Source organism: Strongylocentrotus purpuratus, unplaced genomic scaffold (genome assembly GCF_000002235.5).
Source record: "Strongylocentrotus purpuratus isolate Spur 01 unplaced genomic scaffold, Spur_5.0 spur5_scaffold_8, whole genome shotgun sequence".
NCBI lineage: Eukaryota > Metazoa > Echinodermata > Echinoidea > Camarodonta > Strongylocentrotidae > Strongylocentrotus > Strongylocentrotus purpuratus.
Genome location: NW_022145614.1, coordinates 30,799,716 through 30,820,270, shown reverse-complemented (window position 1 = coordinate 30,820,270; position 20,555 = coordinate 30,799,716). Strand labels below are relative to the sequence as shown.

The 20,555-nt window shown below is 36.6% G+C and overlaps 1 protein-coding gene across 2 annotated transcripts in view; it reads left to right on the top strand.

Moving 5' to 3' along the window:
* The window catches only part of LOC100889752 (coiled-coil domain-containing protein 102A), a 48,118-nt gene that overhangs the window by 304 nt on the left and 27,259 nt on the right, over positions 1 to 20,555 (top strand). The window contains exons 2-3 of one of the 2 annotated variants that reach the window (XM_030975121.1): positions 8,695 to 8,838; positions 13,448 to 13,532. The gene's annotated coding sequence lies outside the window, so the exon portion shown is untranslated. The remainder of the gene's footprint in view (positions 1 to 8,694; positions 8,839 to 13,447; positions 13,533 to 20,555) is intronic. The other variant, XM_011668152.2, reaches the window with a different exon arrangement.

The window sequence follows — 20,555 nt, the reverse complement described above, 5'->3', positions numbered from 1 at the left end:
AAAATAATATGATCCGACCCTCAGTCTTTCAACTTTTATTTTCAAGTCATTCTTCACTGTTCTTCAAGTTCTTGCTTGCTTTCTTCACAATAAATAAAGAACCATTGCAGTGTGTGTGGCTGAGTATCATACTCAGTATGCATGAACAATTGACCAAGGACTGCCACATTCTCCATACATGTTTGATGAAATAATTCCAGTGACATTGTTGTTATTGTTGTTTTAGTTTTATTGGCGTGTAGACTATCATCCATTTATGAATATTAACAGATCTAGAACCTACAATACATCCTTTTAGTTTATGGTTAAGGCCGCCATTTTAATAAGCGCGTAATACATTGCGTCATCAATTCAATGTTTTTAGATGCGCATGTATTGTTGCCTCACTGCCTGGGATGTGCGATCACATCATATTAACATGGGAGCCATTTTAATTTACGGGTAAACAACTTTGTTATCGCTTTAATTAAAATGGCGTCCATGTTTGCGCATGCGCACACTTGGGACAGTAAAAGGGTGTATTGCTCCAGGCTGTAGCCTAGTGTAGAGTCCATTTTAATTTTTGTCAAACTTGCATTGCGTTTTAATAAAGAGCAATGAAACATGGAAATGTGGTAGTGCCATTTTGACATTGCAAAAGCAAAGGTTGCTAAAAGTTGAATTAACAGGTTAGAATTGTCCAGAAAAATGATAGGCTTTCGTAAATGATGCTCGAACGTTCTTGGTATCAACGTATTGGGAATGAGGTAAATATGCTATGGTACCATCGGACAGATGTGCGCATGACGTCGCGTGATCGGAAGTATGGCTAAGCAAACCGTAGTGCAGAGGGGGATATTTTGTGTTGGTTTCATGTTTCGTTTTATCAGAATCGTGCAGTTACGTATACATGGATGCGCAGACAAGGACACTAAGTAATTATTAACTATTTTGTACTTTCTTTTTACATGGTTAGCCTATAAAATGTTTGGTTATGTTTTTGAGATTGATTTTGTATATTTTAGCTGTATACATAATTGGGATCGTATCATCGTACCCGTTATTAAGTTAATTCTCCAAGCTCGGTTTTAAAACGTAATCTCTAGCATATAAGGAATAAGATCATGAGATCAAGCAATAAGGAGATTATAATACAAAAGTCTTGTCAATTTCAAGTGAAATGTTAGGTGCAGACATAATGTAGGGCTTTTCCTCCATACTTATCCCTCCTCTATAGATGCAAAATTTCCCCATTGCTGTTTTGATAAAATCTTAAGTCTTTAATAACTTTTGACAATGAGATTTGGGGTTTCATATTACTCATCAAACCGAGTTCAAAATTGGTGAAAGAGTCATTTTATTTGCGGTCTAGACAGAAATGTGATAAGTAGTGATATTAATGTCAAGCAAAGTTCAGATTCATGGGTTTGTACTGTGGTATCATCACCATGTATTGAGCAGAATGTACTGTAGATCCTTTTAATGGGTTAATGAAGTCCAATTTAATGTGTATCCTGTCATTCCTGTGAGAAAAACATAGATTAAAAGGAGAAGCTATGATTGAATATAGGCTGGTTTTGTACTTTGTATAAATTACGCCTCAGTTTTAAAGAAAAATTCACCTCTTTGAAGGGAACTGGGGAGGGGGGGGGGGGGGCAAGGGGTGCCAGTACATTTATTTCTTTGGTTTATAATAGAATGAAAAGACATGAAAAGGTCATCAATAAATGAAAGTGAATCTGTTTAAATTCAAAATTACCCCTCAGGAAGTCTTGCTTTTCTAGAAATTATACATACTGTACATGTACCGGTACATGTAAATATGAAGTTTCAACAAATCATTGTTCGGAGCCATAAGGGTGTTAATTATGCATTGCAGTACATGTATAAATATGAGTAATGCCTTTGTGGCTGTAAGCAGATGACTAAATATACATATACATGTACTTTTCCATCTCAAGGAGAATTAATACATGTACCGTACTGTTGACATATTTAAAGATAAACTTGAGTTCTGGTAAAAAAAGAAAACGAATTCTCACAGAATCAAACAAAACTTACAATGAATGTTCAAGATTACAAATAGATTTCATTTGCCGAACAATTTTGGTAGAAAATGTGTACTAGCTGAGTAATGAGCATAGAAAGATAAGGAAATCAAGGTTGGTAGCCCGACACCATTTGTGTAGTCCCATATACATCTTTCTGTAATAATAATAATAATAATAAAAACGTTACTTATAAAGCGCTTACCACCGAAGTCTCTAAGCGCTTTCTGTGTACAGTACTTGTTACTTTAGCAAGACTGTGCCAAACATATTATGATTTTGATGACTCCAGAACCTTGCAGTACACACCAATATTTACATGCTGCATGATCAACTTTTTTTGATCCATTCCACACCTTTTCTTTCACAATGCAATCGCATGACCAGAACTCAACTTTATCTTTAATCATTTGTTTTTTATTTTACTAAGAAAAATTACATTCTGATTGTTTCTTTTTTAATGAAATTTTCTTAAGGCAAGAACAATTTACAGCCAGAGCCAATCTTCACATGGAGTTGATCACTCCTACTTGTTAAGCATGTGGTTTTTATACCATTATGTTGAGGGACACCATCTAGTGTACATGCACGTTGCGCAGCATGCATGACAGTAATGTATACTGTCTACAAGGAGTAGTGACACTAATGTGTTTACAAGCGAGGATGTTCTCATGGTTTCCTATCATTTTTCTTCACTCTCTTAATTGGTTTTGTAAACATAAGAGGTACATGTAAATATAGACCCTCAACCTACATGTAATTACAGCAAGATTCGGTAATGAAAAATAGATGAAAAATGCCAAAGGTCAATAAATAAATCTCTTTAAAAAGAAGGTAGACTTCTGAAAGGGCCATTTAATATTCATAATCTGATTTTTTTTGGGGTACTAGATTAATACGACAACTAACAGAAGAGGATTTGATCAAAATGAAATATACATCTACACTACTACACTGTAATGTGTATTGGAATATTTTGAAATGAAAATAATGTATGATAAGTTGCACAACCATAACATTTTTTCGGTCATTCCATACTATACTTTACATTAACTTAAAATATATTGTGGTCAGGGGATCACCCTGCAACACATTTTTAGATTTTAATTTGTAATACTAATATTCTTTCAATTCATTTAAATAAATTTCTCATAAATTGTGACCAAGACGTTTCTGGTGGGGGGGGGGGGGGGGGGGGGGGGGGTTGACCAATGTTAGTTCCAGGGAGCTCTCCTTACAGTCATAATTATCTGAAAGCAAGACTGATGCAAGAAAATCCTCTAAATCCATCAAATCAGTAGGTGACTCTTTGGGATCAATATATTGTCCTCGGCTCGCTCTGTTTATTTTGGTGTGAAGTGAAATCCATACGCTGGAGATGACATCATCGCTCGTACTCTGTCTCAAACTTGAATTAATGAGCCCCAATCAAATGTCCTTGAAAGTGGGTCTTCTCTCTATCTTCTGCCTTTGCCTTTCTGTACCTGCTGCGTTCTCATTTACATTTAGCAGGCCACCAGGCCTGATAAAAACCCGATTTAAATCGGTTTCTTGATTTTATTTTTTTCCCCGATTTTTTTTCTTCTTCCCGATTTAAAAAAAAAAAAAAAAAAAAACAGATTTTTTTTCTCCTTCCCTCTTCTATCCTAATTTTACCGATTTCCCTGTTATTTTCTCTAATCTTCCCTATTTTGCCCTATTTTTTCCCCAATTTTCTTACTCGAAAGGGGGGAATGTTGTTAGATGCCATTTTTTCCCCGCGAATCCTCTTCTCCCCGCGAATCCTCTTCTCTTTTTTTTTACTCAAGGGGGGCGTGGTTGAGGGGAAAACAAAAATTTTTTTTTGTTAGTACTCACTATCACCCCTGATTTAGAGTTTTAGACATGGACTCATCCCTGTTTCTGTTCATGTGCATTGGACTTTGCCTTTTTAGGCCTACTGCATTCACACTTTCTTCTTACCTGGTTGCCAACATGAATTAGTGAGCCCTTGCACCAATCAAAGTTTCCAGGAAAGAAGATCTTCAATAGGTATAGGTATAGGTATAGGTTTCTAGGTACACTGCATTCACATTTTTGCTCTTACTCAATATCCGATCGTAGTTTACTCTCACTTCATTTTTTATTTACTCGGTCACTCTGTTCTTTGGTTGTACAAATTCATATTGAGAGAAATGTTCATAATGTGGTAAGTTAGTTGTGTAAAACAACAAGTACAAACAAATAAACAAATAAAATTTGTAATAGAAATCACGGCACATATGCACAAATATTTGTATAAAGATGTTAGACCTCATCAATACCAAAACTCAGATTATCATCAATTATTTAAGCATAATATGCCTTTATCTAGAGGCCAGGGGTTAAAGCTCATTTTCATCTTGTATTTTAAAGGAAGAAAGTCTAAACCCAAACAAATCTTTGACCATTGAGCATCAGAGGTACATTTGTAAAGTATACTGTATAAACTGTATACCAAAATCAAAATGAACTTTGTCAAAGATAAACACATTCATGAAAATAAAAAATAAACATCAAATAAACATGGCTATGTCCATCCTCACTTTTAGTGTATTCCAATTGATATAGATTGAGTTAGGCATTTATCATTGATGAATTTCACGAGCATGAGAGTGAAGTTAATTACTCTATGAGTCATGGTCGTGTAGTCAGGGCTGTATGTAACACCTACCGACTGTAGAGTAGCAGTAGATGAGGATCTATATACTAGTGACTGACATCAATTTATGGGAAGGGAGGAGAAAGTTCAGGTGGGGGAAGGGATTTTTTTTGCACATGTACAGGATGACAATGGGGTGACTTTTGGTTATGAATGAAAAAATTACTCCTTTTTTCCTTCATAGCAATTACATTTTCCCATTTTGAAATTAAGAAATATCTGATACCCTGTACATGTATGTGTATTGTGTACTGCTAAAAGTGACTGTATTTTAGGATTTTACTGAGTTATTTTTTTATTATGAATTAATTTATTTTCAGACATTACGCTTTTCTTTAAAAGTATTATTATTGAAATTTGTGTCTTGATTTCTTTCTTCGGTAACATCTTTTATTAACATTGTCCAGTATGGTGGGAGTTCCTTTGGGAGAATCTTGCAGATTTCATTATTTATGCTGTCCCTTTTTTTGTTGTTGGCAACATGTATACATGTACGTTTTATTTTTTTCTCACTTTGGAGATACATGTATGTTTGTGGTATTTAATGAGGAGGAGCTTTGATGGATGGAGAAAGATGACCAGGGCCCCGTTTCATTAAACTTGTTATCAATAACAAGTTACAATAAGTGTTATAAGCTACTGAAATTATGGCATTTGATTGGCTGAGAGCACATTTATCATAGAAATTTAGCATTTGTTATTGATAACAAGTTTTATGAAACAGGGTCCAGATCCATGAAGATGCAGATGATATCCATTACTGAGGATAGATGAGAAGGAAAAGGATGTTGGATGGGGGGGGGGGGGGGGGGGGGTGAGTACATGTATGACTGAAATCTGCGACTGTAAATCATAAGATCTACTTATTGCTTTAATTGAGTTCATTATCATGTTATAATCATTTTATAAGGAGAGGTGGATTCTCATTCATGACGCTCTTGTTCCAAGTTATCCCATTGATTACTGAATCCTCACATTCCCATATGCTTAATACACAGGAACCACCCGGTTCCCATATTCAATGGGTTAATATTAATGTCCATGTTGTAGATGAAGACTCACAATGTACATCTAAATATTTAAAAGAGAAGACTCACTGTTTTAAGATGAGAGGAACATCCAACATTAGAAATAGGAATAGTGGAATAAACAACAACAGCAAAGATTTAAAAGGAGAGTAAATAGAATGTTTTTTGGAGAAAAAATATGAGAATGATCTTAGTGACTGACTAACACTAACATGAAGCAGTAACACTAAGAAGGAGAGAGGTGTTATGAGAACACATTTGATGGTGTTTGTTGGGAAGAAACAGAGGATGTCTAGGGCTGCTAGTCGATCCTATTCTTTGGTGATTTGTAGTCCTGTCAGGATAGGTGCTTAAAACAAAAATTAAGACTCTCAAAATTAAAGCCAGACTGCACGCCAGACTGCCTGTAAATTGATATCGATAAGATTACATCAAATAAACAGAGAGCTGATATGCATTATTTTCCATCATGTGTATGTGTCATAAACACCCCCTCCTGATGTTCACAAACTAAATTGAGGGCATCCTTATAATACCCGAAAGGCGGCTTTCTTTCAGCAATGTTTATTAGACCGCAATTCGGGACGGTAAATCAAGCCCGGGCAATTGTCACGTTTACGGTCGGGGTCCAGCGACGGTCCTCGCCCAGGCAGCTCTCTTTATCCCATTAATGATTTGGAGGCTTTCCCTGACCGACCGGGCAGCTTATAAAGCTGACTCATCCCATGGCTATCGGAGGGGAGAGGTAGAAAGGCATCACTTCCAATAATTTTCCAGTTGACTGATTATTTCATTAGGTTGGATCCTGCCCATCTGATACCACGGGGACGTTGGATGATGGGAGGGGCATTTACACTACAAGCATAAACCATCGGTTTTTCTTTAATTCCTGAGTTTTGTCAGAAGTTGCTAGGCTACACCCATAAACAACAAAAAACCTGAATAAAAAAAACCCACCTCTGGATTTTTTAATAAATTCAGCCTTTTTTGTAGTGTAAATGCTCACTCTCAAAACGCTTGTAAATTATTGAATTATTCCAGTTTTTGCTCACATTGCTCTAATGGATGCAGAGTAGTGACAAATCGAGCATGCGCACAACTCAACAAACAAGCAGAATTAGCAAACACTACAGTTTTCTTGGTTTTTTCCAGTAGTGTGAATGATAGTTCACAAAACCGATGGTTTTTCAATTTTTCATTTTTTTTTTCAATGTAAATGGGCCTTGTGTTGGATCCTACCCTTCTATTAACACTGGATGATAGGTATGAGATTGGAAGGGTAAACAGTGAATACAAAGAGACCTGCAGGCCCGAGCTGAGAAGAGTTCACAGCTCTAGAGATGCTGTCTGTCTGTCTGTCTCTCAGGTCCTGTACTTTGTCATGGTTGTCAGGATGGGTTGCGGATCAGGAGAGTGACATTTGTGTTTAGCCTTTAATATTACTTGTCTTTCTCGATGACATCAAGAATTTCAAGATACATTTTTTGCTGGAGTAGTAACATGTGAGTAGCTCATTGTAACTAGTTCCTTGTAAAGTAGACGTACTGTTTGTAGCCATAAATGTATGTATACAGACCTCTTTTATTTGTAAATACATTTTTAGGAAACACTGACATTTTAAATTTAAAATAGAATTTCAGGTTTGCGTAGCAGTTGCCTTATAACAAGCACATCAATTTTTTTCTTTTTTGAGGGAGGGGAGGGGGAACTTTGGAAAGTGATGTGTACTTGTGTATCTCTCTCCTTTTCCTTTCTACTTTCATATATTATGTTTTTGTTGTGTTTTTATGAGGGGGGGGGGGGTTCTAAAGGGGTAGGTAACTAGTATGCATATATATTAAACCTTTTTCATAAACTCCCAAAAGCATATACACTGTATTAAACAGGAGCAGAATAGGATCATAATGGGATACGAAAGGACTCAAAACAATGGCATTTAATTATTTTAATGCTGTATTTTTGTGTAATTTGCAAATGCTAAGTTTATGATAGCGATTAACGCGGACCCTAACATTATCCCACCCATCCACATACATGATGGTCATTTCGACCATGAATGTGTTCACATCACATCCAGGTAAATAGCAATTGAATGCATACATGACATGGAATGGGACAGGTATGCATTATGAACGCACCCAGAATCATTGGAGCTTCCTACCTCTAAGGACCATGCGTCAACTCCAATCATTGATCGATCGATGCTGTAAAGGACTGGAAAAACTAAGCAGTTTAGGATGTGTGTTCAGCTTTGGACAGCTGCATGTGTGCAGTTCTTGTCGGGTCTGGGATGAAAATCCATTTTGAGCTCCTGCAAGGCAGGCGCAAGGGAAAGGTGAATCTTCAATATTACTACATGTATGTCTTTTTAGCAACTTTTCCTTCAATATTGCTTTTAGGTTTGTGCATGCTTTCGCCACTGAAGGTGATGCTAGAAGCATTATTATAATGTATGGTTTGTCAGTCTATCCATTTATCCTGCTCATCTCTTTGTCATGGAACACTGTTCAAGAAATGTTCAAGAGATGATAATTAATAAAGGGAGGGGACAGAGAGAGGGTGAGGAGGGAAGGGAGGGGGTGGAGGGAGGGGGTGGATGGAGGGGGCGGAAGGGAAGGAGGATGGAGGGGGGCAGAGGGATGGGGTAGAAGGGAATGAGGAATCAGGGGGCAGGGGCAGAAGAAGGGAGAGAGAGAGAGAGAGGGAGAGAGAGAGAGAGCGAGAGAAGGGGGGAGAGAGAGAGAGAGAGAGAGGGAAAAGAGAGAAAAAAAGAAAGAGACAAATCTTATATTAAAATCAAAAACAGAGAGATTAAGAGAGAGAAAGCAACAGGTCACTAAAGAGGCATTTGAGGTGTTTTCTAATAAAATCTGAAGGTGAGAAGTCACTCAGAGGAAGAAGGATTTACATCTCTTGACCGTGCTTCATATTGATCTAGTATTGCGTGTCATCTCTACAGCATGTCCATGGTTATGATGTTATGATTGACACCTGGCTGCCTTGAGGGATCATCTTGGATCTGGGGAACCAGGGGCTGTAAAGAAAGGCGTTAACCATATCAAGGGATTGCAAGGATTGGTCAGGGTTATTGCCTTTTGAGGAGGTAACAATGTTCCTATTGAAATCTTTGTCCAATTAGATGCATGTTTTGGTAGGCCTTTGTCATAAGATCAATTTCAATCTTGACAAATCAAAGACATTATTGTCTTGGGGAATAATAGCACTGAATTAATACACTGAATCGATTAAATATTTATTGGAATCTAGCTTCTTAGTTTTAGTAAATTATAATGTGCCATTGGCTGCAGTACAGATACTGTAAAAATCAGTGGACCTGCAGGTTCAATAGGGAAAGAAAGGTGTGTGAACATATTGATACAATGCAGAAGTACGGTCAAGGGCCATATCTTCCACAATTGGATTGCATTGCACCTATTTTTGTCTCGCCTGCGTAGCAAAAAGCGAGACATAGGCGCCGCTTTTCCGGTGACGGCGGCGGCGACGGCGACGGCGACGGCGTCAACATCAAAAACTTAACCTAAGGTTAAGTTTATGAATTTTTGGTATAATTTTTAAAGTATAAGTTCTTAGTCAATGAAACTTTGACTATAGGGTAATCAAGTATCCCCAATTATGTGAGTAGAATTTCAGATCACAAAGTCAAGGTCAAAGGTCATTTCAGGTCAACAGACTTGGACTATGTTGTAGCATCATCATCGAAAACTTAACCTAAGGTTAAGTTTTTGAATTTTTGATATAATTTTGAAAGTATAAGTTCTTAGTCAATGAAACTTGGACTATAGGGTTATCAAGTCTCCCCAATCATGTGAGTAGAATTTCAGGTCACTAAGTTAAGGTTAAAGGCCATTTAAGGTCAACAAACTTAGACTTTGTTGTGGCATCAACATTAAGATTTTCAAAATGCTTCTTCTTTGTTATTTTTCAACCGATTTTGATTCTGATTGTTTCATATGATAGGGCTAGGAGGGGATTTCAAATTTCTACACAGAATCGTGAAATTCATTATCTATGCTAATTTATGCAAATTTATTCGAAATCACAAAAAAGGCTTCTTCTCCTTCATTTCTCGACCGATTTTGATTTGGTTTGCTTTATATCGTAGAGCTAACTTTGGTACACTAAACTTCTACACAGAATTGTGAGATTTTGCTCCATTGATTATTTATGGTACTTTATGCAAATGAAATGAAATTATGTACCTTCCAGGGCATCAAATTTCTATTTTTTGACCAGTTCAAAAGTGTACCACATAAAATTTACGATATTTGTTGTTGTGAGATGCGGATGAGCGCTACGTCATTGACGTTCTGGTTTATCATATTGAATTGCGTTATGCAGGCGAGACCGCCGAGAGCGTTTCCCTTGTTATTTTTAGCCATTACCTTATTTTTGAAAGCTACATGTACATGTACATACTGAAATATGATAGGCATAATACATGTAGTTGATCATATGAATACATTTGTTTGTGTATATATGGCTGTACTTCTGTTGTGAAAACAGTACTTTGTAAGGGTTTAGAAACTTTAGAGCATTAGGATGAATAGAAAAGTAGTACTAAAACTCCCATCTGCTTTTACAGTAGATTTAACAAGAGAGTTCAAAGGAATACAATGAATGATTCAACCGTTTGGACATATCATTGAAGAATACCGTCAGTTTAAAGGCAACAGGGGAATAAAGAGAAGAAAAAAAGTGGATAATAGAATGATCTTGTATATAAATGGTTGAGATGTAGTAGGAGTGGCAAATACAAATGTACATGTTTGGAATGTATGTAATGTATGTAATACAAAACTCAATGTTAAGAAATAGGTGAGTAAGCTACATGTATTTTAGGTAAACCATGTGAATCGAAATCACTTCCATTCTGGAGAGTTGATTTATATGTCTTGGCCTATAAACAGTCTACCATGCAGTGATGCTTGGTTTACTTTAAATGTTTCTATGCCGTTTTCTGTCAGGAGAGACAATTAGAAGGAGAGACAAGATTGTTCAAACAAGATGTCATGGTTATGGTGACTCACCATTATTTACAACATGGTTCAAGAGTGTCCAAAATAAGAAGAAACGTTGAGCCAATTAAAATCCACATCTGACATTTATCTCTCTCTGAAGCAACCTTTCAGAGAAATATTGCGGTACATTTTCTCCGTGCGCAGAAACGCAGAAATTTGTTTGATGGAACGGAACAGGTTAAAGGGCCGTATATCTTAAGAAGGGATGACTCAAAGGCAATTGAGTGGGCTCTGTAGGGATTTATGGGATTATCACTCAGATTAGCTCTTTGCAAGAAATGTCTTGATGAAGAGAAGCTTGTGCTGAAGAGGGTATACTAATAGGATGAAAGGGGATTCTTGCTTATCATGAAGATGAGCTCCTGCATAAGAAATTGGTTTATGGGAACAGGTTCAGGCTGTACTGAATGGAAGAGCATGAAAAAATGGGTTGGGAGAGGGGGGGGGGGGGCCTTTTCATAGCTGTATGAATTTGAGATGAGATCCTGCATAAGAAGTGTCTTGATGAGGACAGGCTTGTACTGAAGAGGGTATACTAATAGGATGGAAGGGGCTTCTTTATTATCATGAAGATGAGCTCCCGCATAAAAATTGGTTTATGAGGACAGGGTGCAGGTTGTACTGAATGGAAGAGGATGGACAAATGGGTTGGGGATCTTTTCATAGCTGTATGAACTTGAGATGAGCTATTTGATAGGGACAGCTTTGTATTGAAGAGGGTATACTAATAGGATAGAAGGGGCTTCTTACCAAAGTCATTATTACCACAGAGATGCGCAGCTCCTTGCTTGAAATAAATTATGTTTATGGGGACTAAGCTGTACTGAAGTGGGATAGAAGGAGGGGGGGGGGGCGGGGGGCTTTGCCTTAGCCACGTTATTGACGAGATGAGCTCCCCTCAAGATATGGATGTATGGGGATAAGGTTGTACCATGGTTGTATTGGAACTGATGGATTATTAGAAAAGAAGAGAGAAAGGTGGGGGGGGGGGTGGGTCTACTTAAGTTGGTCTACTTACCACCAACTTATGTTATTGCTGAGATGAGCTTACCACTAGAGATTTCTCTTATTTTAAAAATATTTTTATGTTTTTTTTAAAAATTTGTTTATTTGTTTATTTATTTTATTTTCTTCATTTATTTGTTTATTTATTTATTTATTATTATTATTATTTTATTTATTTATTTATTTTTTTTTTTTTTTTGGGGGGGCTCTTTTTTACTGTAACCTTATCATCACAAAGCGCCCCACTAAAAGCAGTTCGAAGGGGGCAAGGCTCTCTTTGCTACAACAGCATAATGGGATTAGAGAATGCTGCTTCCACAGAGGTACCATTACTGAGACGAGTCTGTACCCAAGAAATGACTTACATGTATGAGGACACAGTTGCACTGGAAAAAAAATAATTAGAAGGGGGTCATTACAGTAGCCAGATTAGTTGAGAGGATCTCCTTGTCAGAAAAGACATAAGATTATCTACCCCCAGGCCCCAGTTAGAGCATGTATGATGCATGTACATGAAGAGAACAGGGTAATAGAGATTAGAGTAGATTAATGGGATGGATCATTGGGGGGCCATTTCCATTGCCAGATCATCACTGAAATTAGCCCTTAGCACGAAATGGCGTGATGTGAACAAGGTTATTAGGATGAGTGTATAGTTATGGGATTAAAGAATAGTTCACTTCTTCTTTTTTTTTGGAGATAGATGGGGTCGGGGGGGGGGGGGAGGCCGTTTCCATTACCAATTTTTGTTTCTCTTTCTTGTTTGACAGGATTATGTATTTATATGGTTAGAATATCATTGCTTATTCATAAACATGAATTAATATGAATGCTGAAGGACTGACAATGACAAATTGAGGTTTCCTGGTATGGTCAGATAATACATGAAGGAAAATGAAAGTGATAAGTTTGAAGTACATTTATGTATTGTAACTTGTAAGCCACTTATTAATGAATGACAAGGAGAGAGGATGAAAGATATAAACAGAGGGGGTATGGGAGAAAAGGAAAGATGAGAGGACAATGAAGATGAATCAAGAAGAAGATGATGACATGAGAATGAAGATGAAATGATAGCAAGAAGAGAAAACAAATGGAGTATGAAGTAGATGAAAATAGAGCCATGAAGAGTGCACATTCTCCATACTGTTTTTCTCACATTACAGTTGATAATCTGCTTGTGTCTGAATTGTCTGGAAAACAAGTCCAATTACCATCTTTAGTTTCAGAACTTTCAGGATTGTTATAATGAAAGCAGATTACATGAGCAGAGTATTAATGTACATTCATGTCTGTATTGTCAGAGATTGCTGAGATAGATTACATTTATCTAAAAAGTCATCAAATTCCATGAATTCATACTTTTGGTCCATCATCACACAGTACTACCGGTACATTAAATTTATATTTGTGATGTATTTTGACTATTTTCCACATTGAGAAAATAATATCTGTATTTTTTCCACCGCACTGCATGCAATTTAATCACTGGGTATTTTTTCTTTCTTCACTTTCCCATGGGTTAGACTCTGTGCTCATTGTAAATCTATTATAAAAAGCAAATATGCATGCACAAGTAATATTTGTAGAAGAAAATATTCCAAGATAGAACAACAAACAAGAAATTTATCTTTTCCTGTGTCTTTGTTTCTCTTCTAAATTGTGCAGGTTCTAGGTCACACTTCAAGACTTCACACAGGTCATTGGCAATATTCATAGCTTCATACTGAAGAAAATTCTCCAGAGCCACATTGTAAGTATACAGTGTAGATGCATATTCTATTTCAATCATAGTCTTTTCTATTCTGTGCATATTTGTCATCTTTTTATTCAAGTTTGTCGATTACAAATCCTACACCTTTACCTGAGAGAGCAAAATATATAGCACAAATTCATGCCAGGTGCCAGATGTGATGAAATGTAAACTGCAAGTTTTTGCATGATATGATGGTAGCTGTGGTTCATGTACCACAAGGAATCTAGTTCACCTTCCCAAGAACGACTCTCTGAAGTTCACATTCTGGCAAAGTCAGAGCTCAATTTACACCCAAACTGCTAGCAGGTATCGTCAAGTTTGTTTGCCGGTTTCTCTTTCGAAGGCTTTCATCGATATCTTCCCCTTGCATGTTGCTCGCAAACCTCAAGCACATTTGAGATTATAATCATCTAAGGAACTCCTTTCCTATTCCCCTTCAAATAATCTCCTTTTCCTAGTCTATATCAATTGAAGGATAATACAGTACTCTATTGCCTTTCTAACCAGCGGCCATCATTGAATAAGTTGGGTATTTTCTATGGAGATTTGTTTGGGTTTGGGATTTTAAAATCTTAACAGCACCCTACCTAATTCAAAGAGTTTTCTCATGTGAATAAAAGCCCCCTGCTGGTGGCTATTTTTCTCTGCTGAGCAGCATCTAAAATGTCCCAAAGAGGCAGTATGAGCACTGCTTCAAAGTAATATTGAGAACCTGTGCAAGGTTTTTTAATGCAAACATACAAGTACAATCCTTAAATACAATTTGTGTAGGAATATTCATTTTCTTTCTACAATGTATTCAATCTTTTGTTTAAAACTTCAAGCAATATATCGGCCAGATTTAAAAGTAATGGCTTCGCTTTATCCTACTTGTTCAACTTGTCCACTTGGCCTCAGATTTTGTAGCTGACAAATCAAGAAATTGTTCCATCAAAATGGATATATATATATATATATGATGCAAAAAAAATGAAGGGATGTTGTGCATATCGAGCAAGAAAGGTATGGCCATCAAACAGGAATGGAGTGTGGCCGTTGAACAGGAATGGGGTGTGTCCGTTGAACAGGACTGGGGGTAGGTGATCCAACAGGAATGGGGTTGGTGATCCAACAGGAATGGGGGTGTGGCCATTAAACATGACTGGGGTGGGCCATAAAACGGGAATAGGGTGTGGCTATTGAACAGCAATAGGGGTGTGTCTATTGAACAAGACAAAGTTGTGTTCATTATTACAGGAGAGACATGAGTTTAATCATTGAAGAAGAAAGAAAATGCAGCCATTGGACTGGAAAGTAGGTGTGGCCATTGAACAAAAGAGAATTGGTAACCATTTTATTAGTTTTAAGGTTTATAGTGACAATTGTCTAGAAAAGCAGGTTTCTTATTCCTTAGACAAAGAAATAGGAAAGGCTGTTAAACAGGAAATGGGAATGGTCACTTGTACATGAAACATGATATGAGCATCGATTTATTTAATTAGTATGATTAAACCCGTAAGGTATCTGTATCGACAAGCCTATGAAGGTTTTCTACTCGAATGTGTACACATTTTTTTTGTACCGTCTTAGATTTCCTGAAGTCATTTAGGGCCTCCGTCAATGATCCATGAAGTAATTTGTCCCTTGGAAATTAGGTCCCATAAAAAATCTAATGTAATATATTCTCATCAGCTATGTGTACATCTACATGTCCTGTATACACGTATAGCTGTTTTTGCATTTCAGATTAAAAGCAGGGGGAGGGGGTTTAATCCTCATTTGCCTATATAATATACAAGTAGATCAGTTTAATTCCATGGGCAGCAAGAAGGTAACAAAACAAAAAAGTTAATGCAATGATTTTCAAAAATGCTTGTCTTTCACATTCTTCATCCATGTTTTGTTAATCACAAAATAAAATTATTTTCAACAAACAAAAACAAAAGGTATTCATGATGCACCTCCATCACTTCAGCAGTGATTATTCTAAAATGCACAAGTGGGACGTATCCATCGTGTAAAATATCTGTGGACATTTTTGGGTCATGTGTACCGAAGCTATTTACAAACTGGCTTATTAGGGTAAGAATCAGAGCTAAAATTTAGCGAATCACATCACATTTACAACCACACTCTATGTGGATGAAGCGTTTAAAGCTGCAAGGAATTCAATCATCTAAACCCTAATCAAGCTAGCTGAGATTGAACCCCTTCGTAATAAACGCTGCTTATGCTGCTATTCAGGCAAATGCCAAATTCCATCAAGCTTAATATTTGTGTCTAGAGCGTGGAATATTAGTTTGCCCCAACTTCAGCTTGAGTGCTTTCCCCCTCTAGCCTCTCCCAGCTATATTTGCATTCAGTATCCATCAATTTTTTCTCTCTCTTCCTTCCTCTCCCTCTCTCTCTCATCCCCTCTCTCTCTCTCTCTCTCATCCTCTCTCTCTCTCTGTCTCTGTCTCTCTCTCTCTCTCTCTTTCTCATATTTTGCTATTAACCAGATTTTTCTTATCCCTGCACACATTAACCTCTAGAGCTAGTTTGCATGCACGAACCTTTGTCAGTCGTGCGTAAAAGTGTCTGGACTCAGAGACTAGGCATACAACATACTGCATACATATAGTTGAAATAGTTGAAATAGTTGAAATATTTATTGGTTACTGAATCATCATAGGTTATAACAATAATGTGACAATGTCTTTACATGAGTATAAAACATAAGTTAAATTACATTTCCACATTCAGTAAATCATAGATACATACGCTCGAAGAGGTGATGATACAGAAGGGCTACAGCCTAAGCGTGACAGCTTGATACGCTTGCAGCCCAGAAACATTTAAAATCATAACGATTGTAAAGTAAAGTAAATTACAGTACATAATTGGGGGAAAATAACAAAAAATAAACAGTGACTTGCAACCAAAAAAAAAAAAAATGGGATAGAGGGTGCATGGGAGGGGGATTTTCCTGCTATATCAAGGAAATGCTGACAAACATATATGATATCATGTGTTAATGTAAGAGATTTGTCAATATTTGCTCAATAAAATTGATTTCACACTTTTCTTGAAAGTATATACTGACTTCAAGTTACGGATGTCAACGGACAGTGAGTTCCAAATATCCGGACCAGAATGTCTTATAGATTTCATAGCCATTGTTGTTTTAGGATTACATAAATGGTATTTATTTGATTGTCTGGTTGGGTATGTATGAATATTTCTATTCAAACAAAACATTGGTGGGAAGTGGGAAGGTAGGGAATCATTATGTAGACGGAACATGAACAGTGCTTTTTGTAAAAAGTTAATATCAGTTACTTTCAGAGTTTTTAACCTCCCGAATAGGGGATCAGTGTGATCGCGATATCCAGCATTGGTACACACACGAATCGCTTTCTTTTGTAAAAGTAGCATTTTATCAGTATATACTTTTGAGTCTGCCCACAGTATATTGCAATAAGACATGTAAGGAAGAATCAAGGAATTGTATAGCATATATAGAATATTCAAAGGCACATAATGTTTTAACTTATACAGTAAACCAACAGTGCGTGACACTCTCTTTGAAACGTAATGTACATGATCACTCCATTTCAGATTTTCATTGATGATAGTTCCAAGAAATTTAGTATTTTGTTTTTTCTCCAAATATTCACCATCCAAGACTATTTTCAGGTATAGGTTTATCAGTTGCATTTTTCCTGCTTTGAAAATGAATATAATTAGTTTTTTTCAGATTCAGAGACAATTTGTTGCTCCTAAACCACAAAGACAGCTTAGGTAGCTCGGTGTTCAGAATTCTCTGAAGTGATCGAAAATCGGAATTGGAGCAAAACACATTAGTATCATCAGCAAATATAATATATTGTAATGATGTAGTTGAGTTCGAGATATCATTAACATACAGTAGAAATAATAAAGGACCGAGTATCGATCCTTGTGGGACACCACATTTCATAGGCAATAATGATGAATCTACAGATTCGTAGCTTACATATTGCTTTCTACCTGACAAATAATCATTAAACCAGTCAAGAGCAACTCCTCTTACTCCGTAATAATGAAGTTTGCTTGATAGTACCTTGTGATCAAGAGTGTCAAATGCTTTGCTTAAGTCCATGAATACACCAATAACATGCTTTCGAGACGCCAAAGCATTCGAAACCTTATCATATAATTGTGCAAGGGCTAAATCGGTTGAGTGGTATTTCCTGAAACCATATTGATCCTGATTCAGTAAGTCATTTTCTGTTAGAAAACAATATAGCCTATTGTACATAAGTCTTTCCAATACTTTGGACAAACTCGAGAGAATAGAAACAGGGCGATAGTTTGAGACTTGGCTCTATAGGCTCTATAGGCTCTATAGGCTCTATACTTTAGCTGCTTCATTGACACAGCCAGAGACTGTCAAAGCTAGGCTCTGCGCAAGGCTTTAGGAACTATGGTAGTGTCAAACTAGAGTCTGTGCTTGTAGACTACTCAGGAGCCTAGGTCATATTTAGTGCTGTTGTCACATCTTATTTCGGCGATGCCCCGGAGATACGAAATTTATCGCAGCACATTGAGAGAGATGAATGGTGGCGAAAAACGATGTAGGTATTAATTAAAGTTGTGCATAAAAATGAGTTTGTAATAAGTGTGTGAGGGGAATGGTTGGTGTAGGTGGATGATAGCTTGAAGGAACCTTTATTTATAATTAGGAAAAAAGATAAAGGGGGGAGGGGGTGGGGTGTCAAGTGATGAGAAGCTAAATAATGAAAGGGATCTTTTCCTTCTGCAGCACCCCATTTCCTGAGACTCATCAACCCTGTTCTTCGGCAGAGCCACTGCCCAGGGTTAGAACGATCTTTGTTTTTCATTACCACTCACCCCACCCCCAGGGGAAGACTTTAACCCTCCCTTCCCTCGGTTCTCTCATTGTTTGTTAGATATGAGCGTTTGTCATCTCTATGGAGTATGGAGATTGGCATTGTGAACGTGACAGAATCAGATTTAATTTGAAGGAGATGAGAGGGATTAATATCAGTGTGGTAGGAAGGGTTTGGCAATGATTTGGTAGTCCAGCACACGGGATGAGAGCCACATTGTGGTTGGGTAGGAGAGCGTGATTTATTTTTATATTGAAATATGGTTTGCCTGCAGAGAAAGGCTTCCATAATGCGTGGTGACATGCATGTATGTATCAGCGTGAATACACTTTCTCACATACTGTACGCAGTCACAGCATTTGAAACAAATGTACAGTTACGATGCATTATTAATTGATTGTAGGCCTATTGGTTTATTATTTCAAAAACACATTAAACATGCAACCCATGAGATGGAATTGTTCAATTTACAACAAAAAATTCTTATGAATAATGAAGTCTTCTGAATAATGAATTAGTGTATGATTCTGTTGATATAAAAGTAAGCTAACCTAGGATGAATTAAAATTCCTTATTGCTTACTTTCACATGCATTTTATTGTAAATCAGTTTTTAATTACTTCAGTTTAGACTAAAACAAAACATGTCTACAGGTTAAAATAAGCCTGCCCAGGTATTTTGCTTGTATTTTATTGATTGGACTTCATTGACTTAAATTTACATCAATATTTTGCCTGAATATAATGGAAATCAATGAATAATCAGGTTACAAAGGGTAGTGTAAAATCACAGAGGCTGAATTCTAAATGTAAGTTGACTATGAAATATCAGCTTGATATAATATTTTTAGGAGGTTTTCATGATCTCATCTCACTGCAGTACATGTACATACATGTAAATATACCTGTGGGTCATACGTAAACAAGTCTTCAGTCTGATTTTATTTACTGCCTTTTCTACTGCTGAAATGATTCACAATGGGTGTAATGAGGTGGAGCAATCATCAACACATTCCACTTTGAAAGGAATTCCAGAAATAAAACCCGAGACCAGGAAATATATTACCCATATTCCCATAATATAGAAGTATTCCTTTCATTCAGAACTAATTCCCATGGATATTTTTATGGCAAGTGTAAATTTATGAAGGCATGAATAGATGCATTCATCACAAGACTTCAGTGGTTTTACGTGCTCTGAATACCGTTGGTGATTAAGGGTGGTATTATTACTCATTGGAGTCATATTTTGATTTTTTTTTCTTTTAAATGTCATGTGTCATTTTTTATTAGATTGTGGCCAAAGGTTGTGGGAATATTTCTGAGCCATTGTATCATATGGTGACTCCTGACTGAAGGATTTAATTTTCCCAAGCCAAGGAATATACATCATTTTGAGAAAAAAAATGTTGTAAATTTTGTTGACCTGTAGTGAGTTTCCTAAACTTGATTTTATCTGAAGAGCTTTTAACCGTTGTTTTTGTTGTTGTCGTACAGTATTTCCCATATCTTTTCACTGTCTTGTATAGGACATTTTAAGTATAGTTCAGGGGGTTCATTCATCTTATAAATCTGGTCATTTATGCTCAAGATTTTATGATTCAAAGCTACGTACATTACATGTGTATGACCATTCTTGTTATGATAAAGGTTTATTACCCAATTATGGGTTACAATATGCCATATAATTATAGTAATTTGCTTTTTATGAGAAGGGTCTGCCTGCTAACTATCAGCTATTTCAGCTTTGGAGGGCAGGGAAAGTAAAAATTCAAAATATAGGCCTACAGTGTATACAGTATTTACACTGTTTGAACACAATTTACAAAAAGGAAAGAAATAAGAACAAAGATTGAAAGAAAAAAATGAGAAAGGAAAGAAAGGCAGATGTTTGTTATTTTTTATCTTTATATGAATTGACTGAGTATACTGAGTAGATTTACTTCAAAATATATTTGGGGAGAAGGTTATGATCTTTAGTGTACCTGTTGCTGCCAGATTGTCCCCCCCCCCCCCCAACCAACCTGCTGCTAGATAATGTATATATTTTGTATACTGTAATACTGGATGATCTTGTTAGATCATCCAAATTCCATATTGCATTTCAAAGATAAATTTGTGCAATTATGGTACTGCATGTAACATCTGAATTGATATAATAAATGCAG